The 25,767-nt window shown below is 41.9% G+C and overlaps 1 protein-coding gene across 12 annotated transcripts in view; it reads left to right on the forward strand.

Moving 5' to 3' along the window:
- B3GALT1 (beta-1,3-galactosyltransferase 1) overlaps nt 1–25,767 on the forward strand; it is a 477,862-nt gene that overhangs the window by 152,153 nt on the left and 299,942 nt on the right. For all 12 annotated transcript variants that reach the window (XR_012245005.1, XM_073633978.1, XM_073633977.1 and 9 more), the window contains one exon: nt 14,690–14,750. The gene's annotated coding sequence lies outside the window, so the exon portion shown is untranslated. The remainder of the gene's footprint in view (nt 1–14,689; nt 14,751–25,767) is intronic.

Raw genomic sequence — 25,767 nt, forward strand, 5'->3', positions numbered from 1 at the left:
AATATTGATCTGTGTGCTTGTTGATTGTCATTCTGTCTAGGAGTGATTTCCCATTTTTGTCTTTCTTATTTTGGGCGATTTCAGGCTTATATCCCCAGTTTGTGTCCCCAGTGTTCCAACCCACTGCTCCCCAGTAATCACAGTTGTCGCCCCAGTAGTCGTTGGTAACACATACATACACAGTCACGGGACCTATTGTTCCTTCATAGGATCGGATCCTGTAATCTGTACCTGGAAGTATCTTACTATAAGGGGATATAAAAGTGGCAACGTGTGTTGGATGAGTTGTACCAGAATTGAGTTATACCTTTTTTCTGTTTGATGGCCACCTCTTGGGCCTGAACAACAATCACAATAAAAAGGATAAACAGGATAATGGCTTGGTCTCCTCAGCCTCTTCCTTGGGCACAGGACTTGCGGTGAGAGGCGTGTATCCACGAGTTCCTTCCGGCCACTTTTACTGATGTAGTGGTTGTCAGAAGGACTTGGAAAGGACCATCATATCTGGGTTCAAGGGTGTGCTTCCTCAGAAACTTCTTTACCAGGACCCAATCACCAGGGACCAACTTGTGCGATCCTGTGTCTAACTCAGGATCTGGAATGGAAGAAAACACTTGCGCATGGATACGGGTTAATTCTCAAGATAAAGCAGTCACATAATCAGTTAATACATCAGATTGAAGATGCAACTGTTGTGGAAAATAACAACCCAGTCTGGGGGCTGAAACAAACAATATCTCATAGGGTGACAAACCATGATTTCCCCTTGGGGTGTACCTAACACTGAACAAGGCAATGGCAATGGGTAGGCTGTCTGGCCAACTCATTCCCGTTTCCTGAGACATTTTCAGGATTCTAGACTCTATTGTGCCATTTAGTCTTTCCACCTTCCCACTACTCTGAGGATGGTATGGGGTGTGGAAAGCTAGTGTGACCCCCTACCTAGAGCTGTCCATATCTCCGTGGTTACTGAGGCCGTGAAAGCCGGCCCCTGGTCACTCTCTATAACCTCTGGGACACCATATCTGCACACAATTTCTGTTAAAAGTCTTTTAGCTGTGGTCTTCGCCGTCATGTTGGTAACGGGATAGGCTTCCGGCCTATGTGGCAGATGCAGTCTCTTGTTTAATTCCAGGATTCCTTCAACTTCTGTGGCTCCTTTTTTGAACCACATTTCCTTTTCTTCTTTGTCAGCTGTCTCTTGTTGCTCCTTGAGGTGAGTCCTGTTTACAGGAAGGTTTTATAGAATCATAGTGGTTTGTACAGTCTCTTCAGGGGTCTCTATTGGGTCATCCAGGATAGGTGCATTCACTCTGCTGACCACTTCTCGCATTCCATCTGCAGCTTGCTTTGCGGCAGTATCTGCCAGATAATTGCCTTTCTTGGGAAACCAGTTTGCCGTGTGCTTTTACTTTAAGTATGGCCACCTGCGTTGGGAGCAGTAAGGCATCCATCAGGTTCTTGATAGCTGTGCTGTGTTTTACAGTAGTTCCTGCTGCTGTCAGGAATCCTCTAGTTTTTCAGGTGATCCCAAAATCGCAGGCCACTCCCAGAGCATATCTTGAGTCCATGTAGATGTTAGCTCGTTTTCCTTCTGCCAACTTGCATGCCATAGTTAGGGCCTGCAACTCTGCTTCTTGTGCAGACATGGAGGGGGGTAACGCTGAGGCTTGGAGGACCGTGTCTTCTGTGGTAACTGCATATCCTGTATGGTACCGCCCAGCATCATCTGCATATCTGGAACCATCCACAAAGATTGTCAGGTCAGGATTTTCAAGGGCAGTTTCACTGACTGTCGGCAGGTGTGATGTCTCCATCTTCATCACTTCAAAACAGTCATGGGTGGTATAGTGGTAATCATCTTCCACAGAGGTTCCCTCCTCGAGAAGGGGAAGTAGAGTGGATGGGTTGAGGGTATCACATCGGAGAATGGTGATGTTGTCAGGGAGAAGTAAGGCACACTGAAGTCTGAGGTGCCTTTGTGAAGACAGGTGTCTGGGTTGGATCTTCACAAAGTGACGCTTCATTCATGTCACTGCACAGCACTGCAATGCATAGCGCTGCTGTGCATTGACATATGGTGCCTTCCTGTGCAGCATGTTTGCGTTTTATCACGACTCACTTCACCGCACCTCCAGGGTGCACTACAGTGTGAATGGGGTACATGGAATACAACTTTTTTCTATGTGCCCTAGTAGTGATTGGCATTCTTCTAGTGTGGAAAAACACTAGTCACCTGGCTATATGTGAAGGGGCCCTAAAGGTAAAAAGATTACTTTTGTACTTTGTCCTGAGGGCTTCTAAAAAAGTCAAAATATACTTTTTTCTGAAGAAATATTTAAATATTTTTTTTTTTGCATTCATTTCTGTGTCGGATTTTTTTTCCCCAGTAAAAAATCCTGCAATTGAGAAGGACAGCTGTACTCTGTGAGAGCAGCGGTCCCTTAGTAATAGTCTGAAATATTCCCTGCTGAATCAGACCTATAGCCTGTTATCAGCAGGGAGAATGAGCTCTGCTGATTGGAGATTAATAGGTCCTATCTTCAGCTAGTGCAGCACAGGAGATTTTCTACTTTCACTGGGAATTGCTTTTCAAAAATAAGGGTAAGATATTGAGCACTTAGTGTTTTTCAGTGGCGTCACTATAGGGGTGCGGACCGCACTCGCGTGACACCCGCCAGAGGGGTGACACACCGGGATTGACAACCATCTGGAAAAAATATAGTTGCAGGACTACTTTGGAACTGCACATGCGCAGTTCCAAAGCTGACTGGGCTTGGACATGCTCAGCTATTTTTGGGCAGGAGCACGCACAGTAAGTCAGCGGCGTCATGGGGCTGCCTGGTGCCATGTTCAAATGAATGGCAGCACAGCAGTGGGCACACCTCCCAAGTCCCGAATACCAGATCCCTGGCCCGCCATTCCACCACCATGCCACTTTGAGCAGCATGGATATGCGAAGACTGGACCCGTGGCCTGCACCATCCATCCATGGCTGCAGGAGACTCCCATGCCACTGAGTACGATTATGGCCACAATCTCTGACCATCTTATGTACCCTCTCTGCAGTCTCTGACCATCTCTTGTATCATGTCTGTGGGTGGGGGGGGTGTAGGACACCATGTTTTATCGCACCGGGTGACGCCACCAACCCTAGTGACGCCACTGGGGTTTTCCTGCACATTAACTCAGTTGGCTTTAACGAAAGTAAGTTTTTCTGTACTACAACAAAGCTCTATACAAGTATACAGTATAATGCTTGCATTTTTTAAGTGTTTTCACCTTTACACTGGTAAATTGTAGTACTAAAGGTTTCCTTTACAAACTAGAGAGCTATCAGTTTGACTCGGCAGAGAGCATTTCAGACCTCTACAGAGAAACTACTGCTTCCACACAGAGAGCAAGGGACTTTCTTTACAGTATGCTGGCAAGGCATCAAAATTATTACTCAAAATGTTGTGGCTTTTTTCTAAAGAAAATGAACTGTAACACATTGAACACCTTCCGTTTTTATGCACCTGGAATGTATTTAGCATGCACAGCACAGTATCGACATCAAGCTCATGTACGTATGTAGCACCCTCTAGTGAGTGCTAGTGTATATAGTTATTAGTGTAGGAAAATTTGGCCTGGCTGAGAGCCAGACCTGGGTTGAATCTGGGTCAGGGCTGAGTTAACTAGAGAGGCTGGATTACTCAGCAAGGAACATCTCTGGTAACTCCCTCTACTCTCGGGAACCTTGGAGAAGCTTCCAGAAGTAGAAGGTTGAGTCTAGGAGGAGCTGCTTGGAGTATTGAAGAGGGTCCCAGTCAATCCCCAGAAAAATGGTCTGGCAGGGGGCAGGTACCTCAGAAATACTCATGGGTCATGCCAGCAGTTGGGTAGAAGATGGTAAAGGAGTGCCGAGGAGGCTGTTGTGGCCCTTGAGGGTTCCTCCTAGTCGGGGGGGGGACCTTGGGCTTGGGGCTCAGGTGCTGGAGGGACCCTTTACAACAGGATATCCTTCCTGGAGGCACAGGAGCAAGGAGAAGACAGCAGGAGCAGGTCAGCATGTCCAGGAGTTCTCCAGAGGAGTCAGACGGGTGGGCTGATGAGTGAGTGTGAGTCTAGGAGGACTGTGGAGAAGTAGCCAGGAGGGCTAGTGAAAGGGGCAGCTGCAGCCAGGCAGGCTGGCAGTGCCTAAAGAGCCGATGATGGGATCAGTAGCCACAGGGATGTAAGCTGGACACTGGTTTTGCTACACACTTAAAAGGGCTTCACGTTCCTTCCAATAACAGGCTTTTGCTCAACAATCTGAAGCTGCACACAGAGGGTTTTTTACCTTAATGCATGGAATGATTTCATGAATCTCCAAAAGAATGTAATCTTAATAATGGTTTAAATGTATTGATGCAATGGCACATTTGTTATGCTGTCTATATTAGAAAACCAGAATGTTTTAATCTATATAAGCTATAACTAAAATGGGGTGACTCGCATAGAGCACTCAGTATACCTGAATGGCTCCTTTCCACGTCATGCCGTTCAGCCGCCTTTGATTTTCCCATTTCCATAAAAGCAACAACCTGCCCTGAACTTATAAAGTGGTATGAAAAAGCTTAGCACATAAACCTATTTCTTTTCAGAAGGTAAATAACGATGGATGGGGCTGATTACACAGTGAAAGGAAAGGTTGGCAGTATGTTAACCAATTGGTAGGTTAGCTACTGCTAGCATTAGGTTTGGCTATTATATGTCTGATGTGTACTCTGATGCCTTTTTCATGACAGAACTCTATTTTTACGGTTCAGCTTTTGGAAAACATTTGGATCCTACAGTCACTGAAGTATTTAAAAATTAGCATCAGTGGTATCTTATGTGTAAGGATACCTACAGTTTTCTAAACATGTCTGTTCTTTGTCTTCGCTGCCAAGCACATCATAATAATCCAAATGTATGCCATGCCATATTGATGAGCACATCACGCTTAGTTCTCCAGCCATGTAAATTGATTTTTATTCCCTATGATTTACTGTAAGCAGACCATAAACAAGTCGTTTTTTAGTGTTGCATGCTGTGTGCCAGGTCACCTTTAATACCTACCTGCCATTATGTGATCTCAATGTAAAAGTGTAGATCTTCGGAATATGGACGTGTTTTTTAAAATTTGGGTCTGCAGGGAGGTCAGACATAAGTATTCCCTAGTTTGTTGGTATGATATTGGGAAAGGGGCATATGTTTTAGTAACATCTCATTTACCAAGGAGTAAAACGAACATTAGATATGGAAAGGAGGTCTTGAAAGTACAGTTACATGGCACATTGTACATATTTTATTTATGACTATATCTGCTGCAGGCAGTGCCAACAGAACATTTAGTACTGACTCATGTTGCACTACTTCATAGAGGTGAAATCTGCACAGTTCCTCCAGGCATAATATTGAATGCATGAGCTGCTTTGGCTGTAGGTTTGCAATTGTGTTAAAGGGAAAGAGTGGACTGGCATTTTTTTTTACCTGGATGTAGTAAGACTGAAGTTCTCAGATTTAAGGCTCTCAATTATCTATAAAATTGATTTCCAGAAAAACTTAAAACAGAAAAAAAGAACATTAAATATTTCTAGGAGATCCAAGAGCTTAATAATTTCCTGGAGACCTAAAACGCCTGTTATGTATAATATGCAATAGCTCAAACTGAAATGTATTTACTCAACTAAACAATTCAGTTAGCCCATAGTGTTTATGGGAATTACTATTGCTAATGTAGCACCCTCTACCTGAAGGTAGGTACTAGACTAGTATTTTTCTATAGCCCAAGTACAGGTAAATTTAGCCAGGCCTGTGCTTTAGGCTGGGCCTGGTTGTTTTGATTTGGGACTGGGAGTGTTTGTTGTAGTGGGGGTGTGGCCATCTGTGCTCTGACTCAGAGGTGCCTCCCCTGCTTTCAGAAGGATTGTTCTGGAAGAGAGGTTGGATCTGAGGTTTGAGTGGCAGGCAGCTCATGTGAGGAGCTCTTTCCAATTATCCTTTGGTATTGGCAGGGGACAGGCCTCCCATATAAGCTGAGGTCACAGGCTGCCAGGGAGGAGTTCTGGAAAGCAGGAAAAGACAGAATGGAGTATTGAATTGCTGTTCCGGGCGTCCCCACGTGGGGATGCACCGAGCGTGGAGGAGAGATGGAGGAACCACTAGGAGAGAGTCCTAGATAAAGATCTTTGTCTCTGAAAAGGTATCGAGCTGCTGTGACCGGGTAACACAGAATTTGTATGCGGGACAAGATCGGTACGGAGGAAGTAGCAGTAAACGGCGGAGAGTAGATCAGTGTTCTGTGACCGGGGACACAGAACTGCCAAGTGGCAACAGGTCAGTGTGAACTGAACAAGGAAGGAGAAGCTATCCAAGAGTAGTGCAGAATGCTGTGGCCGGGGAACGCAGCATTGATAGTCAAGGGCTGGCTGAGAGCAATAGTCCACCCATTACCATGTGTCAGGCCGTCGTGGAGCGGAGACCTCTGGTCTGGTTAGGCATAATGGTAATGCCTTCCAAAAGACTGCGTGGCTGTCTGATTCTCTGGGCCATCAGGGAGAAGCTGTGTAGGCTTCTGGCTCTTTGATTCGCAGAGGCAATACCATTAAGGTCTGCGGAATTATTCTTGTGATTCTTTCTTGTAATTTCTTGTCCCAATGGAAGTGAAGAAATAGTATGTCAGTAGTTTTGTAGAAGGATTTGTACAAGAAAAGAAGGAGCAACAGTCTGCTGAGAAGTTATTCAAAGGAAGGAGATTGGGGGTGCAAGGTGTGCGTCCAAGTTTGCAAGGCCAGGGCCACTGAATAACCCCTGATAATGTGCTAAATTCTATGGGCATCTCAAGTTGTATCCTGAAATAAACATAACAAAACTGTGCAAATGACTGTTCATTGTCTTAACTGATAGATGGGGTCTGGCAGCAGGGTGATTGGCGGATTGCTAGTAATCAAGTGGTGAACATACCGCTACACTTACATTTAAGTTGACAAAAAAAAAAGAAATAGCCTGCCTACATGATGCTTCAAATTTTCATCTGAGCAAAAATTTTGTAGAGGACAGCTTCCTGTTCTTGGTGACACTAAACAGTATCCTAAAGCCCCGTACACATGGGCTGAATGCTGGGCAACATTGACCAGTTCAATAAAAATCGGCCGACATTCGGCCGTGTGTAGGGGGCTTTAGGATATTGTTTAGTGTCACTAAAAACAAAAAGGATCTGGTCCAACAAATGGCCAGCTTCTGTTGGACTAGCATGCTGGAAAACCAGCAGCCGACTGGCTCCCGATACCCCATGGAACAGAGATCACGGGTACAGGAACCTGGGAACAGATACTCAGAGCAGTCTTTGCTCAAGAAAATCAATCCTAAGCGCTTTAAGCAGGTTTTCCCAATCCTAATAATTGTCCAGCAGCACTTCTCACTAAGAACCAGCAGGGGGAGTGTGAGAATGTCTAAACATAAATTTGAAATGACCTAGGGCAGTTTTTATTTGGGGGGGTCCTGCAGAGATCATGAACAGCTGCAGACAGTAACACAGCATGGTTCTGAAGGCAGCTAACTGCGACAAGCCTCTTGCAATCCATTGTACAGCAGAACTCCGACATGGAAAGGCAAGACAGAGAGCCAATCTGTTGTGCTGCAGTGCACATGTGCTAACAAGATATATGTTTAAAGGAGTGACAAAGATGAACTCATTAGTGTGCTGCTTCTCCTTTCACTGTCCATTCACAGGCTGGGGAAGGGTCAAGACCTGTATGCATTAGCATAGCAAGTGCAGCAGAGAAAAAGTGGGTCTTCTGCCCCTCCAGATAGTGCTCTCATGCAGAGCTGAACAAATGTCAGAACTGAATAGACCCAAATACAAATCAAGGTAGAGTGGCCCCCTTATATGTATTTCATATTTGACTGAAGTTCAGCTTTACCTAAAAGATATTGCATTTGTGGATTCAGTCTTTAACACCCCCCCACATAAAAAATATAGTATAATTCCACAATCGTACACTTTTTCTCTAATACAATATTTTAGGCCAGGAAAACTAAATTATCACCTTTTCGTGAATAGTATTTATTAACTTTTTATGTTCCATTTAGTTTGGAAATTTTCCCTTGTTGAGTCTTGGAAGCTATGTAACGCTGTGTGAATATTTCATTATTAGCAGTAGACCGTGATAGACAGATCCTCAAGGAATTGCGCCTGTACAAACAAATTAAGTAATATATTAAATTTACGATATTTATTTTAACATTTTTGCACTACTTAACAGTAAACAGATTTGTCATATAGCTGGAGTTCAGCTTTAAATTTACTGCATAGTGTCATGAAAACGCATCACTACTACGCAAAACGTTCCTTTTTAAAGAATATCATCAGTCATGTCTTGGTGTCGATAGCATTTCAGTGCTACACAATTTAAAAGTGTGATCACATCCTTGGATTGCAGATTAATCTCAATGGCATACACTCTCCGAGGTGTGAAAATATTCCTGATGAAACGACCAAGAACATCTTCGGTTTTATAAATTGGTGGAGCTAAGGTGTAACAATTTAAATGGATTTGTCACTGCTGTATGGCAAAGACTTGTGCACGCAAACATACGTAGATCGCACATACGTCATCCTTGGCTTTGAAATTAGACTATTGAACTTTAACCACTTCAGCCCTGGAAGGATTTGCCCCCTTAATGACCAGGCCACTTTTTGGGATACGGCACTGCGTCGCTTTAGCTGACAATTGCGCGGGCATGGGACGCTGTACCCAAACAAAACTGATGTCCTTTTTTTCCCACAAATAGAGATTTCTTTTGGTGTTATTTGATCACCTCTGCGGTTTTTATTTTTTGTGCTAGAAACAAAAAAAGAGTGTCAATTTTGAAAAAAAACAATATCTTTACTTTTTGGTATAATAAATATCCCAAAATTAAAAAAAAAAACATGTATTCATTAGTTCAGGTCAATATGTATTCTTCTACATATTTTTGGTAAAAAAAAAAAAAAAAAATCACAATAAGCGTTTATTAATTGGTTTGCGCAAAAGTTATAGCGTCTACAAAATAGGGGATAGATTTATGGCATTTTTATTATTTTTTTATTTATTTTTTACTAGTAATAGTGATTTTTAGCGGGACTGCAACATTGCGGCTGACAGATCTGACACTTTGACACCTTTTTGGGATCATTGCCATTTATAGAGCGATCAGTGCTATAAAAATGCACTGATTACTGTGTAAATGTCACTGGCAGGGAAGGGGTTAACACTAGGGGGTGATCAAGGGGTTAAATGTGTTCCCTAGTGTGTGTTTCTAACTGTGGGGGGAGTGTACTGACTGGAGGAGGAGACATTATCACCTGTTCCTAATTACTAGGAACAGCAGATCTCTCCTCTCTTGTCAGAATGGGGATTTGTGTGTTTACACACACAAATCCCCGTTCTTTCTCTTGTGCCCACCATCGCGCCTACTATGGCTCTTAAAGGAGCCGATGTACAGGTACGGCGATTCGCGCAGGGGAGCCAACCTGCCGCCGTAAATGTACATGAGCCGGTGGGGAAGTGATTAAGGCAACTTTTAAGAAGGAGACTGCAATTTCTTAAAGAAAAAAAAGATGTAACATATACAACTGTCACCTACAGCTTGTTATAATTAGTGTATCTAAAGTATTTTTAGTTTTTGGATAGAGTGGAGGTGTTAAACCCCTTGCCATGTTTTTACTGTCTGTGTCCCCATGGGGGGGAGGGGGGAGGTATCCACCCTCTCTATTTTCCCTCGTGACCATTATTACTGGAACAGAAAGTGATGGGAAAGCCCAAGTTTTGCCATCAGAACGTGAGGTGAAGGTAAACCTTCCAATGTGGATATCTGTTCTGTTAACAGATGTGTAGAAGGGCATTTCCTCTAAAGGTGTGTCTTATGGTCGGTGGAAATCTCCCCAGTGGTATACACATAGTGCTAAAAAAAAAAGGGGGGGGGGGGTTAACTATCACTCCATCTAATGCTGGCCATACACTATACGAAAAACCGTGCAAATGCATTTACGAAAAACGAACACACTGTTGTAAGAGGAAAAGATATTGCCATCGTGTAATGACCAAATTTTGAACAATAGATCATTCAATCAACATAAATATATCAGTTTCTTGTTCTATTTTTGCTTCTGGGTAAAATATGCGCAGTACTAACAGTTCTGATTTTTAACGGATGAAAAACACATCAACCTTTCGGCAGACGTGTTCCAAACTTTTCCTTTTGATTTTTTTTTTTTTGCTCAAAAACGTCACAACCAATTTTCTATTTGTGCCCATTTAACTGGACGAAAAACGAACAAACTGTCCAAATGACAGATTTTCAAACAATTTTTTCGTCTAGTGTATGGGCACCTTAAAGTGATACTAAAGTTTCAAAATAACAAACATATTATATTTACATGCTCTGTGGTTTTGCACAGAGCAGCCCGGATCCTCCTCTTCTCAGGTCCCTCTTTGACATTCCTGACCCCTCCCTCCTGTTGAGTCCCCTCACAGCAAGCAGCTTGCTATGGGGGCACCCGAGCCGAGTTTAATATGTTACATATCAACTGTAAAAAATAAATATATACAGTGGAACCTTGGTTAATGAGTAACGCGGTTAAGAAGCGTTTTGAAAGACAAGCAACTTTTTTTTTTTTTAAATCCTGACTCGGTTTGCGAGTGTTGTCTTGCAAAACGAGCAGAATTCAAGCTAATGGGGTGTGCAGTACCACATTTGGTCAGAGGTGTGGGGGCGTTGGTGACACTCGGAACGGTTTGGAACCGTTCGGAAATACTCGGAATTGCTTGGAAATGCTCGGAAACACACAGAAATACTCCGTTCCCGAGTGTTTCCGAGCCTTTCCGAGTTCAGCCGAGCTGTCCCCGAGTATTTCTGAGGCTCTCTGGTGCCCCCCCACCTCTGGCCACATGCGGTATTGCATGCAATAGAAGTCAATGCGGAACGAATTGCCTTTGTTTCCATTGATTTCTATGCGGAAACTCGCTTTAATATGTGAGTGCTTCGGATTATGCTCGTAATCCAAGGTTCCACTGTATATAATTGTCCTGATAATTGTGGGGGTGGACTTTGTGCTGATTGATGGCCTCTATCACACTCCTGAGCTGACATTTGTAGGATCATCAAGTGGGGTGGAGAAAAGCGCAGTGGGAGGAGATATCGGGGCCCCTGCTGAAGCCACCCCACAGGATGATGAAAAGAGTCAAGTGGGGCGGCTTCTAGATCAACAACAAGAAGAGCATTGCTTATGAACAAGGTTCTTCCAGCACATGTGCACTGAGAGTGGCAACAGAGGATACCCAGAATCAGCTGTTAGTCCGTTGTCACTCTGAATAGGGGCGTACAGTGATATGGTTGGTGCTTAACTAGGTATTTATGTGCAATCACAACATGCAGAATGGAAAAGTTATACAGATCGATAGAGATTATATTTTTACATGTAATAACAAAATCAGTTTTGGGTTGGCTCACACCTTAAAGTGGACCTTCAGTCATTTTTTCATCTTTCCATTAAATCTTCTGCCCTTGTTGTTTTAACTTTAGATAGTAAAACATTTTTTTTTTCTGCCAGTATATAACTTATACAGCCCACTTCCTGTTTCTGGTCTGGTAAAAGCCTAGACTTATGACATCATGCACAGCTCTCTCTCTCACTCTAGTGAGAGTTTGCCAGGAAAGTAGGTGGAATGAGTCATAAGGGGGCCAATGAGAGCTGCAGAGCTGGAGGTGTGCCTCTGTGTGTCTGTGTAAATCCTGTAAGTGAACAGGCAGCAGCTTCAGCTGCCCACAGTTAAAATGATCGCAGCCAGACTCAGTGGAGGGAAATTTCTGCAGCATATTTGACAATTACAGAATCACAGTATATATAAAATAATATGCAAAGTGGTTGGAGGGAAGCGTCAGAATGGCAAAGATGTTTTTATTATAAATTATGTGAGCAGACTGCAGTCCCTCTTTAAGCTGCAAAGGCAGCCAGACAGAGGTGTACACGCAACTGCAGCACTTTGCGTCATGGTGGCATTTTTTTAATCTCCTGTCATGTTTGGCTGGAAGTACCACCGCAGAATGCGACCAGTTAAGCCAAAATAAATGGTGCCAACTAGGGCTGCAACTAACGATTATTTTCATAATCGATTAGTTGGCCAATTATTGTTTTGATTAATCGGTTAATAACCTTAAAATTAAGTTTGGTGTATAATTTAGTTAATATGTAAAGTTTTTTATAAAAGGCAATGTATTCTTAAATATCTCTATGCAGTGGTAAATATAAATAACCAACTATATGGTAAGGGAGCAAAATATGTAATCCACTCTGAGAATAACAGACAGAAGAGATATACTGTATATACTATTAAAGGAGATATACTGTATAAACTGTTAGAGGAGATATACTGTATATACTATTAAAGGAGATATACTGTATATACTATTAGATGAGATATACTGTATATACTATTAGAGGAGATATACTGTATATACTATTAAAGGAGATATACTGTATATACTATTAGAGGAGATATACTGTATATACTATTAGAAGAGAAATACTGTATATACTATTAAAGGGGATATACTGTATATACTATTAGAGGAGATATACTGTATATACTATTAGATGAGATATACTGTATATACTATTAAAAAAATTTGGAAATATTAAAAAACTTCTTGTTTAAAGGAATTTTCAGACAGTGTATGTGGTTTTCATTCAGAAATTACATTCATTTTAAAAACAGAATGTCAAAAACAAGTGAAAATTTCAAACAACATTCTTTCATTCAGCGAATGTACAAAGATTTTTCGGCTGAATATTCTCATCTGAAAATTGATCTGTGTGGCCAGCATGAGGCTCGGTACACACCTATGCAGTTTGCTTTTGATCTGTTTCTGCAGTGCTTTTTGCTGTGCGTTTTGATTTTTGCTCACGTGATTTTGCTGCGATTTGCGTTTTTTGCATTTTTTTTGGCCAATTTGTTGTTGGGCAGATTAAAAAACACAAATTGCTGCAAAAACGCATTACACTTTGCGTTAGGAAAAAAAGTCCCTGACCCTTTCCAAATACGCAGTGGCTGAAAAAAGCATAGATGTGAACATGTCCCATAGGAAACCATATAAATGAACTGTAGTGCGTTTTTGAAAAAAGCACAAAAAAACACATAGATGTGAACCAGGCCTAAGACGTTTATTAACATAATGGGGTTAAAAAAACTAAAATTAGCCCTTTATAGTACAAAAAAAGCAGATAATCACTACTGTAAGAGGTTCATTTTTTTACTGTAGAACTGTGAAAGTAATATTTACAGTAGCGATCATTTGCTTTTTTTGTATTATAAAGGGCTCATTTTAGGTTTTTTTAACCCCATTATGTTACTGGCCGATTAATCGATTATGAAAATAGTAATCGATTAACCACTTCCCGCCCGGCCTATAGCAGAATGATGGCCGGGAGGCGGTTCAGTTATCTTGACTGGGCGTCATATGATGCCCTGCAGGATAACAGCAGCCGCACACCCGTGGGAGCACGCATCGCGGCGATCGCTAGTGCGGTGTGTCACTCTGACACACCGCTACACCGATCTCGGTAAAGAGCCTCCGGTGGGGGGGGGGGTCTGTGCTGATTGTTTATCAGGGCAGCCCCCCCCAGATGCCCACACTAGACCACCAGGGAAGCCCCCAGGACCACCAGGGAAGCCCCCAGTATGTGGATGGCCAGGTACATCCCCCGTGGCCATCCACATGTGAAAAAGTTTGCCCAAAATATGCCAATCAGTCCCCACGAATGGGCACTGACTGGCACCTCTGTGGCACATTACAAAACAGGGATGCCCAGCGATGCCACCCATCAGTGTCATCAGTGCCACCCATCAGTGTCCATCAGTGCCACCCATCAGTGCCCACCTATCAGTGTCCATCCGTGCCACCCATCAGTGCCACCCATAAGTACCCAGCAGTACCCATCAGTGCCGCCTATGAGTGCCCATCAGTGCCGCCTATGAGTGCCCATCAGTGCCGCCTACGAGTGCCCATCAGTGCCGCCTACGAGTGGCCATCAGTGCCACCTATGAGTGCCCATCAGTGCCGCCTATGAGTGCCCATCAGTGCCGCCTATGAGTGCCCATCAGTGTCGCCTATGAGTGCCCATCAGTGCCGCATACCAGTGCCACCTATCAGTACGCTTCCTCACTGCCTGTCGGACACTTATGAAAAGTGAAACAGCGCAAATGTCTTTTGCAGGGGGGGGCGCTAAGGCTGTTCAATGTGACCGTCTCTCAATGGAGCCGGGACGGCTGCGGAGCGGTTTGCAGAAGAGTCCTATACATCTTCTTGTCTGTTTTAGGTCCCAATCCAGCCCAAAATTCGGGCTTGAATTGTCCCTGAAATGGAGAACAGGGACGCCCCGGACCCCCTGCTGTGAGCCGCATTCATCTGCAGTGTGACCCCCAGCCTTATTGATTAGTAAATTGCAATATATTACATTTTTGTTTTGCGGTTTAATAGCACTTTAAATGAAAATCTTCTCTAATATAGGAAGCATCTTTGTTCTTGGCTTTTGTTTTCTGGTGTGAAAATGAGTTTCACAATAAGCCGCTGATTAGCGAGTAACAACAAAATGAATTTTAAAATGAACTGTGTTTGGTGATATTTTCTTTTCTGTTTGCAGGCAGATAATCTGCTTGATTGAAGTTGACAGATGAAGAATACGAAGTAACCCGGAGCCTCAGGTACACCTGCTGCCATTTTTAAAATATAAATCAAATTCATTTTTCAAAGACTTTGGAATTCCTGTATGTTTTGATGAGCGGTTCATTCATTCATTTGTTGTAAATTGTACGCCGGTAGATCTTTATGACTTTTTGGTTAATGTGTTCTTTCACGCTTTCCGCCAAGATCTCATACTTCTCAGTAAAGATTGTCTGGCTTTTTCTAATATTGCGATCTTCTAGACCTGGTCTTCTGTTAACAGCTGCTTTTCTACTGTGCCTTGGAAAAGGTCACGCTAAATCCATGCTGTGAGTGATGGCAGCGTATGCGACTTAATCACAGTTCCGGTGTACAAGAGGCTGAAGTAGTTCATAAAGGCTGCGGTCATTTCTAAAGTACGGTGTGCAGAGCTGCTGCTGCCTTAATGGGAAATGATTGTGTAGGTTTAGTCCAATTTAATTTTGTAACATTTAGTCAATTTTAAAATGTAACATTTTAAAAGTCATTTTATGAGATTCTCGCATTGATATTTATACCACGTATTCTCTTATTTCATGTCTCTGTCAAGGACTGCAATCGGGCTAAGCTGTTTTTAACATTATGGTGACAAATGAGAAGTCCAAAGGTACTTTTAGATAAATAAAGTGGTTGGCGGCACAGTGGTGTAGTGGGTAGCACTCTCACCTAGCAGTGAAAAGGGTCGCTGGTTCGGATCCCAACCTCAACACTACTTGCCTGGAGTTTGCATGTTCTCCCTGTGCCTGCGTGGGTTTCCTCCCACACTACAAAGACATGCTGGTAGGTTCATTGGCTTCTGTCCAAAAATTGGCCCTAGTATATGAATGTGAGTTGGGGACCTTGGATTGTGGGCTCCTTGAGGGTAGGGACCAATGTGAGTGTGCAATGTATGTGTGGAGTGCTGCGTAAATTGACGGCACTATATGGGTACCTTAAAGTGATTGTAAACCCATTACAACCACTTTAACCTACAGGTAAGCCTAGATTAAGGCTTACCTGTAGGTGCAAGAAATATCTCCCAAACGTAAAAGGTTTAGGAGATATTTGCAGGAATAGCGGCATTCAAGAGCGTGCTGTTTCTAACGGCGATCATGCCGTTAGTGGTGGCACCAGCACGCATGCACGGGAGTGACATCATCGCAGCTCCGGCCTGTCATAGCGCTAGATGGCGGTGTCGGAGGAGGCGAATGAGGGCTGATGCCGGGGCTTCAATCTCAGGTAAGTAATTCATAATGAGCTAGTATGCTATGCTTTCAGCGCTGTGGCAAATTGAATGACAATTGCGCGGTCCAGCTACACTGTACCCAAACAAATTTTTTTATCATTTTGTTCATTATGCCTTTGCCTTGCAGGGTGTATTTTTTTTTTTTAAGAGGGTTTACTTCCTCTTTAAATAAATAATAATATAATAGATGAGCATCTTAATGAGACGCATTGTATAGGGATAGGGACAATTGTAGACACGCACCCACACACAGGTTGAACTGGATGAACTGGCGTCTTTATTCAACCTTACTAACTCTGTAACCATGTAAACCCTCACATATACCCAGTGAAGTGACTATCCTCAGGTGATGGAGAGATGAAACCAATCCTCCTCCATAAGTTGTATCTGTTTATATGCAGCACTCTTTTCTCTACATCCGTTGAAAGTGCTGAATTTTTGAGCTTGTTGGAGAGTTCAGAAAAAAAGGGGCAGAGTTACAAGTTACAATTGAGGAGAGCTCTGAGAGCTGATTGGAGGGAAGGGACAAACCTACACACAGGAGTTGTGGCTGTCCAGCTACTGGAGGTTCCTCCCTGTCACCATTTTTCCGTTGGTGTCAGGAAAACTTGTCAGAAGAGATTCATGCTGATAGCAGAGGAATGAAATTTACACTTAGTGCTCTTAAATTGAGACAAATACACACTATAGAGCAGGGGTCTCAAACTGGTGGCCCTTCCAGCTGTTGCAGAACTACAATTCCCATGAGGCATTGCAAGGCTGACAGTTACAAGCATGACTCCCATAAGCAGAGGCATGATAGGACTTGTAGTTCCACAACAGCTAGAGGGACGCCAGTTTGAGACCCCTGCTATAGAGGGCTATGCTTTGTTCATATTTCATGTCCGAGGTTCACAACCACTTTAACCTCTTAAGGACCACCCCACATACATTTACTGTGGCAGGGCGGCCCTTGAGCGCAAATTCGCTTTCCTGTATGTGATTCCTTCTTCTGGGTCTGGGACATGCGTGCACGCCACCGGAGACCGGCTCCTGCTGTGATTGGACACAGCAGGAGCCAATCAGAGGGTCTGGCAGACGACATGACCGCTGGGAACCCGGCAATCATTCGTAGAGAGGCAGAACGGCGGTCTGCCTATGTAAACGAGGCAGATCGCCGTTCTGCTAATAAGAAAGACAGAGATCATGTGCTTCTGCTAAGCAGGAGCACGGATCTCTGTCTTTCTTCAGTTAAGCCCATTCTCCCATTATACATATATATATATATATATATATATATATATATATATATATATATATATATATATATATATATATGTATAATTTTAATTGTAAATTAAAATTATATTACAAATGTATTATATATACAGTATATATATATATATATATATTATAAATATATAATTTTTAATTGTTGGTCTTCTTTTGTTTATAGCACAAAAAATATAAACTGTAGAGGTGATCAAATAATCAAATACCATCAAAAGAAAGCTCTAGTTGTGGAAAAAACAGACATACTTTTTTTGGGTACAGCGTCGCACAACCGCACAATTGTCAGTTAAAGCAACGCAGTGCCGTATCGCAAAAAATGGCCTGGTCAGGAAGGGGGTAAAACCTTCCGTAGGTGAAGTGGTTAAAGCATCTCTACCAAAAACTTTTTTTGTTAGTTTGGTATGGAGTAGGAAAGCGTGAAAACACTTGTCAAGTGTTTATTGCTGTGTCCCAACGAGTGAGATTTACTACCCCTATCTTTGTTGGTGATGATTGTGACAGGGAGAGAAAAATGTAAAATCTGCAATGGAGAGACCTGTTCAGATGAAAACTGGCCAGTTCAGATTGTCCACTTTACCTAAACTATGTAATAGGAGGACACATCTAAACAACCTATTCAGTTTGCATCAAATCAGGCAGTTTCTTTCACTACATAGCTGATAGTAGAGCTAAAGAAGATTGTACAATTTGATTTTATGGTGTATGGTTACCTTGAGAATTTCTTCAGGATTGGAAGCAAGGGGAAATCTCCGCAACCAGACACAGCAAACCAAAAAACTGAAAATGAAAAGTTGAATAGACCAATCCCTCTGCTTAAACTTCAGTGGGTTAGTCAGTTCGGGGGCCACAGCCACAACCTATTCCCCAGAGGTCCTAATTGAAAAGACATCTCTCTGCATGCTTGCAAGTAGACACATTTTCTATTAACCCATTAATGCCTCTTGCTCCAATGTTGGAACAGTAGTGATGTGGGAGTTATTTACATTCTACTACTCTAGGTAATATATGAATTTTATGCACAAATTTTTAAAAAATTCAGCCTTGGCCATAAATGGGTTAAAGTGGTTGCAAACCTCTATAATGAAAAACAAACAGAACATCCTCACATCCTAGTGTGGTTTCCGTCTGCATGATTCATTTTTGACAGGTTGTGCAAACGCCAAGGGATCAACATGGTCGGGGAGAGGAGCTCCAGAGCACAGTCTGTGATTGACAGCCTCAGCTGTGCATGTTTCCTTCTGAGACACTGAGGGGGGGTTGTTATGGGCATTCCCTCCATTCGGGTCTCAAATTACACTCAGCTGTCCTCTCTGCTCTGTGCAGCATGTGATGTTCAATCCCTGCCTCTGGAAGTTTAGGAAAGCTATGTAATGAATGTATGTATATGTGTGTGATATAGATGGCTGTGGATTAACAGGTACAAATTATGTAGGAGGATTTGTTTCATCTCTGCCTATCACCTGAGGCCAGTCACTTCATGCTTGTGGAGAATTAGGCTTTGCATACAGATCACTGAAATTCCCAAGCAAGTGATGAATAGATCAGAGCGCCACCTAGGGTTGCCACCTTTTCTTCAAGCCAAACCCAAACACTTAAGCGGCCTGGGACACCTTTGGGTGCCCCAAGGAGAGTAGTAATGCTGTGCGCATAGCATGCCCCAGCAAACAGAGGGTGTTGCCAAAATGCTCTTGTTGAGATCATTTCCCTGTCCCCCAGTAAAGTCGAACCTGCTCCCAGACAGCTGCCCGCAGCTCCCGTACAGCAACAGATTTGTGTGTGACTATCTTGGTTACTTGGGGAGCCAAAGTCCGGTCTGAATAATGTGTCCGGGTTTCAGTTTGCCTGAAACCCAGACACGTGATTCAAAACCCGAACTGTCCGGGTGAATCCCGAACAGGTGGCAACCCTAGTGCCCCCCATTGTAGGGTAAGGTTTCTGGCCCAAGTTGTCCACTTTTTTGAGGCAAGTACAAATAGTTTTAGTATAAAGGGGCTATTGGATGATTGAACCTGGAGTTTAAATCAGCTAAATACATTTCATCAGAACAAAAGGTTTCTGATACATGGTCATTTTCTTTCTAAAGCAGCCATCGCCTTAAGCTGGGTACACACTGACAGCAGATAGCACAAAAAAACAAAAAACTGAGAGTTCCGGTCGGAGCCGATTTACTAACTGTGCGAGGTTAGCCCAGCGATCTCCCCCACTGAGCTTTTGTGTTCTGGGACTCCGCCAGAACACCCCAATCAACGCTCTCTGCCATTGGAGGGAGTCAATCAGCTGCTGATTTTCCAAAATGCATGTCTGACATACACAAGGGCTGAATGTCGGCCATTTTTTTTTTAACCGCCCGTTGTCTTCTGGCATTCGGTCCATGTGTACCCGGCTTTAGTAGGAAAGCCTCTCTCCTTCCAGAATGTGCACAGTGGGATCCTTGTTCTCTGTGGGAAGCAGTAGTATCATTGCAGAGGTCTAACAAATGGCCTACTGAGTCAGATCTAGACTCAGCTCTAACTTAGCAGGGTGTATGATTAAGGAAAGAGATTCAGTAAAAGATATTGCACACGTTTTGTTTTGTTTTGATGCACCAGAATGTATTTAGCCAATTTAAGCTGAATAATCAATTGAGCTTTAGGTTTTTTGAAAGCCTAGCTACTTTTAAAGAGTGACAATGACGTATTATTGGTAGATACTCACTGTCAGTTGTTGTTTTGACATTTACCTGAAACTAAATCATGCTGGGACTATCACAATGCATGCCTTATGACATGTATTTCACATAGAGATTTGTACATACAGTTGTGCTCATAAGTTTACATACCCTGGCAGAATTTATGATTTTTTTGGCTATTTTTCAGAGAATATGAATGATAAAACGAAAACTTTTCTTTCACTCATGGTTAGTGTTTGGCTGAAGCCATTTATTATCAGTCAACTGTGTTTACTCTTTTTAAATCATAATGACAACAGAATCTACCCAAATGACCCTGATCTAAAGTTTACATACCCCACTTCTTAATACAGTGAATTGCCCCCTTTAACATCAATGACAGCCTTTTGTGGAATTTGTGGATGAGGCTCTTTATCTTCTCAGATGGTTAAGCTGCCCATTCCTCTTGGCAAAAAGCCTCCAGTTCCTGTAAATTCTTGGGCTGTCTTGCATGAACTGCACTTTTGAGATCTCCCCAGAGTGGCTCAATAATATTGAGGTCAGGAAACTGAGATGGCCACTCCAGAACTTTCATTTTATTCTGCTGTAGTCAATGACAGGTCGACTTGGCCTTGTGTTTTGGATCATTGTCATGTTGGAATGTCCAAGTACTCCCATGAGCAGCTTCCTGGCTAATGAGTGCAAATGATCCTCCAGTGTTTTTTTGATAACATACTGCATTCATCTTGCCAACCATTTTGACCAAATTTCCTGTACCTTTGTAGCTCACACATCCCTAAAACGTCAGCGATCCACCTCCGTACCTTTCATCATAGGCCTTGTTGACTCCTCTCCAAATGTAGCTTTTATAGTTGTGGCCAAAAAGCTAAATTTTGGTCTCGTCACTCCAAATGACTTTGTGCCAGAAGGTTTGAGGCTTGTCTCTGTGCTCTTTGGCATATTGTAAGCGGGATACTTTGTGGCATTTGTGTAGTAATGGCTTTATTCTGGAGACATGTAGCCCATATTTCTTCAAGTGCCTCCTTATTGTGCATCTTGAAACAGCCACACCACATTTTTTCAGAAAGTCCTGTATTTCGCCTGAAGTTATTTGTGGGTTTTTCTTTGCATCCCGAACAATTTTCCTGGCAGTTGTGGCTGAAATTTTAGTTGGTCTACCTGACCGTGGTTTGGTTTCAACAGAACCCCTCATTTTCCACTTCTTGATTATAGTTTGAACACCGCTGATTGGCATTCTCATTTCCTTGGATATCTTTTTATATCCCTTTCCTGTTTTATACAGTTCAACTACCTTTTCCTGCAAATTCTTTGACAATTCTTTTGCTTTCCCCATCACTCAGAATCCAGAAATGTCAGCGCAGCACTGGATGAAAGATGCAAGGGTCTGTCGGGTGTCCAGAAACTCATTGACCTTTTATACACACACACTAATTACAAGCAATTAGATCACCAGTGAGGATGGTTATCTTTAATAGCCATTCAAACCCACTTGTGTCAACTTGTGTGCATGTTATCAGGCCAAAATCACCAGGGTATGTAAACTTTTGATCAGGGCAGTTTCTGTTGTCATTATGATTTAAAAAGAGTAAACACAGTTGATTGATAATAAATGGCTTCAGCCAAACACCAACCATGAGTGAAAGAAATATTTTTGTGTTATTATTCATATTCTCTGAAAAATGGCCAAGATATCATAAATTCTGCCAGGGTATGTAAACTTATGAGCACAACTGTATCAGTGTTTCTCAACGCCAGTCCTCAAGGTCATGTTTTCAGGCTTCCCATTATTTTGCACAGGTGATTTAATCAGTTTTACTGCCTTAGTAATTACCACAGCCATTTCATCTGAGGGAAATCCTGAAAACATGACCTATTGGGGCACCTTGAGGACTGGATTTGAGAAACACTTATATATATTACCTCTAGTGGTCAATTTTTGTAAAAAAAATGTAATTATGTATTCGTGTTTGGGCGTCTAGCTTAGATAGTCAATTGAGTAAGCACGCAAATTACTCATGGGCTTGCTCTGAGCTATAAACAGAAAAGTCAGTGCTACTACCCATACACCACATAGATAGCAGAGCTCCCAGGTGCTCGCTCCACAGTCACTGGCTGGAGTACAGTAATGTAGAAAAAATGATCCGCACTCCGGTTGTTGCTCTTCAAATGTCTTCATTTTATTGAATAGCCACAGTGAACAAATGCAGATTAAGTCAGTTGACGCATTTCAGCCTATAAGGCCTTAGTCATAACCACCATCCCTGAGCTACAGGACTGGGAAAACAGTCTCTTCTAAGCATTCTACAAATGTAATAAACAAATATGGTTGTTCCCATGTACATATACGGTACATTTACCAACTATATATAGAAACAAGTTATTTGAAACATTCGCACTCATTAAAATGATGATATCAAGGATAAGATTGTGTCTATAAGATGATGTACAACACTGGTAACACTGATTAATCCCTTGTTAACCCTGCATTGTCATAAAAACCCCATCTATTTCTCCTTTTGTCAGTAGCAATTTTTAGATTTTTTTGTTTTACATGTGACATTCCTTCCGTTCCTTTTAGTCCAGAAAAAAATATTTAATTTGTAAATAAATTCCTTGTGCGGTACACCAGAAACCTACAATTTAGCCTTACATATAGTAGTTGTTAAAGTATCAATGGTCAAAGTAGAAAAATGCGTATTTTGAAATATATTTTTTATTTTTTCTTTTAGAGAATGAAATATTGTTTCTAAATATTTGAAAAAAAATTGTAACCGACACAAGTAATTGTAATCTATCATTTTTCATTTCATATTTAATCAAAATTAGACTCTACTTTTGATTTTTGATTCAATAGAATATTTCAAATAATAAAACAAATGAAAATATAATGGGAAAAAAATGATGGGTCCCTTAATCTAATACTGGTTGCACAACCTATAGAGGCAATCACTGCAAATAAGCAATTTCTATAGCTCTCCATTTCTTCACCTGCCAGATGATAGTTTGGCCCACTCTCCTTGAGCAAACTACTGGGGCTGTCTCATATTTGAAGGGTGCCTTCTTCAGATCTCATGTTTCAGCTCTTTTTCCAATGATGTTCAGTAGAGTTCAGGTCAGGGCTCCTGGGTGGTCACTTCAAAATAGTCCAATGTTTTTGTTGGCCATTCTTGGGTGCTTTTGAAAATGACTAAGACAGAGCATTCTGATAATTGGCAATATGTTTTATTCCAGAATTCCTTGATAGTCTTGAGATTTCATTGTACCTTGTACAAATTCAAAGCAACTTGTGCCAGACGCAGAGCCCCAAAACATAACTGAGCCGCTTTCATGCCATTCACTTTTTTTATTTATTTTTTCTGTGTAACATACCAGAAAGCTGTAGTTTTGTCTTATGATCTGTCCAAAGGGCATTCTCCCGGAAGCATTCTGGTTCATCAATATTTTAGCAAATTCCAGTCTGTCTTTTTTTATATTTTTCTTTCAACAGTGAAATCCTGTTGGGTCTTCTACCTTAGTGGCCACTGATGGTGTGATCGGCACTGATGTACCTTGACCTTAGAGTTCAGCTTGTATCTCTTTATATGTTTTTTTTGCTCTTTCTCCACCATTTGCATTATCCTTCTTTTTAATGTGGGGTTGATTTTCCTATTGTGGCCATGCCCAGTATGGTTGGCTATGCTCCCATGGACCTTGAACTTTTTAATATTCGCAACTGTAATCACAAGAACATTAAACTGCTTAGAGATGGTCTTATTGCTTTTACCTTTGACGGTGTGTAATGTTCTTTTTGTTCTCCTTGGACAATTCTCACCTTTGCTTTCCCTTCTCCATGTTCACTGTGGTGCACACGATGATAACAAACAGGGCTACTACTTTTTTTTTTTTTAAATTTAAATAGCCCAACTGACTTATTACAAGATACCAGCTACAGACAATGTTGGGTTTGAATTATTATGATGCAGTTATTTATCATCTATTCTAGGGTTATCAACAAATCTGTAAAGGCCATTTAAGAATATCTTTCTAGAATAGTTTCATAATAGGTGAGGTTGAAAAAAGACACAAGTCCAACCTATGTGTGTGATTATATGTCAGTATTACATTGTATATCCCTGTATGTTGTGGTCGTTCAGGTGCTTATCTAATAGTTTTTTTAAACTATCGATGCCCCCTGCTGAGACCACAGGGCTTAGGCCTGGTGAGTACCTTGTGGGAGGGGAAGTGGGAGTGTCACATCTTTGTCCATGCTCATAAGTGCTGGATTCTTCAAGGTGGCTGGAGAGGAGATCATAAGAGCTGGGGGGGGGGGGGGAGAAGCAAAAGCACACTGATCTTCCCAGTGAATGGCTGTGCAAGAGGGGCCGTTTCAGGACAAGTGTGATCATTGGAGGCAGCCTGAGTTCCCAGCACAGCTAGGGAACTGACCACAATGAACTGTTCTGCCTAGTGTAGTTAGTTTTTAACAGGAAAGCAGAGGGACTGGTAGGAGCACCAGGGATTTCACACAAAGCAAAAAAAGAGAACCAGATACCTTTTCGTACAAGTACATGGTACAGCAGGCACATATGGGCAATTTGAAATGCTGCGGTAACAAACACTTTAACCCAATTATTTGAAGGTTTCCCAAAACATTTATTAATAAGCTTTCCACAAAAAGGCAACATTTACCACACCACAGTAAAAACCATTAAAGACAACATTGTCAATAGTGTTCAAAACAAAGAAAAAAACCTGGGCTCACATGCATTACCCACTATCATACCAGCAGTCAACCGTATGCAGGGATGAGGCACTTAGTTGAAAGCACTGATGGCCAAGGACTTCCTGAAACAATTATGAATCTAGCTGGACCAATGGTTTAGACACATCAAATAGTCCTTGAAAACAATGTGGGGAACCAATTCGTCCGTATTGTGTGGACTGCTTGTTGATTAAACAAATGCCTGCAGGCGCTTAATGGAAGATGAAGGATCTGATCAACTAGCATTTACAAAGGCTGACAGAGGAACAGAGGCAGAAGAGACTAACTAAAATATAGAAATGTGTCACCGGCGCAAAAAAATTATAATAGTGAAATATTAATGATAATAAAAATTGAAACACTGAATATATATGATAAGTGGAAATGGACTTTGGGGATTATTATTATAGATTTATAGGTTAAGTTGTGATAGCTTGCACCTCATGATATTTGGCACTTTATTGTCACGTTGCACTTTATAGCTTAAAGATTTATTGGTAAGGTTGGCATATAAGGCATAAACACCGTATCAGTGGTAATATTGCACTTGTTTGGATTAGCGCAGTTACACTATTTGAATACAGCAGAGACTAACTGTTGATGTTACAGCCTGATATGTGAAGGTGAGGGGACATCCACTCGGTGGTGGAAGCGGGAGGAGAAGGAAAATTGGCGACAAAAGTATGATAGTGGGTAATGCATGTGAGCCCAGGTTTTTTTCTTTGTTTTTAACATTATTGACAACGTTGTCTTTAATGGTTTTTGCTGTGGTGTGGTGAATGTTGCCTTTTTGTGCAAATCTTATTAATATTTTCTTTTTTTGTGATTATTACACTGCTGTGTGTTTCCCTTTGGAGTTACTCTCTCTTGGTATATTTCTATATCCAAGTCCTCCCCTCCTTTTCAGCCTGTTACTGAACTCCGGGATCCCCCACCCCTTAATAGGGGTGGGTCAGTGAATTTTCACTTCTAATTTAATCAAGTGTTGATTTTTCCCTGTTTTAACACATACATTCCCAAAACATTTACATTCAAGACATGCCATAATTGATAACTGTCAGATATTTGTGCTCTAAACTAAACTACCAAACTATCAAATTGCTGGTGTCGTAA

Source organism: Aquarana catesbeiana, linkage group LG06, assembly GCF_042186555.1.
Source record: "Aquarana catesbeiana isolate 2022-GZ linkage group LG06, ASM4218655v1, whole genome shotgun sequence".
Lineage (NCBI taxonomy): Eukaryota > Metazoa > Chordata > Amphibia > Anura > Ranidae > Aquarana > Aquarana catesbeiana.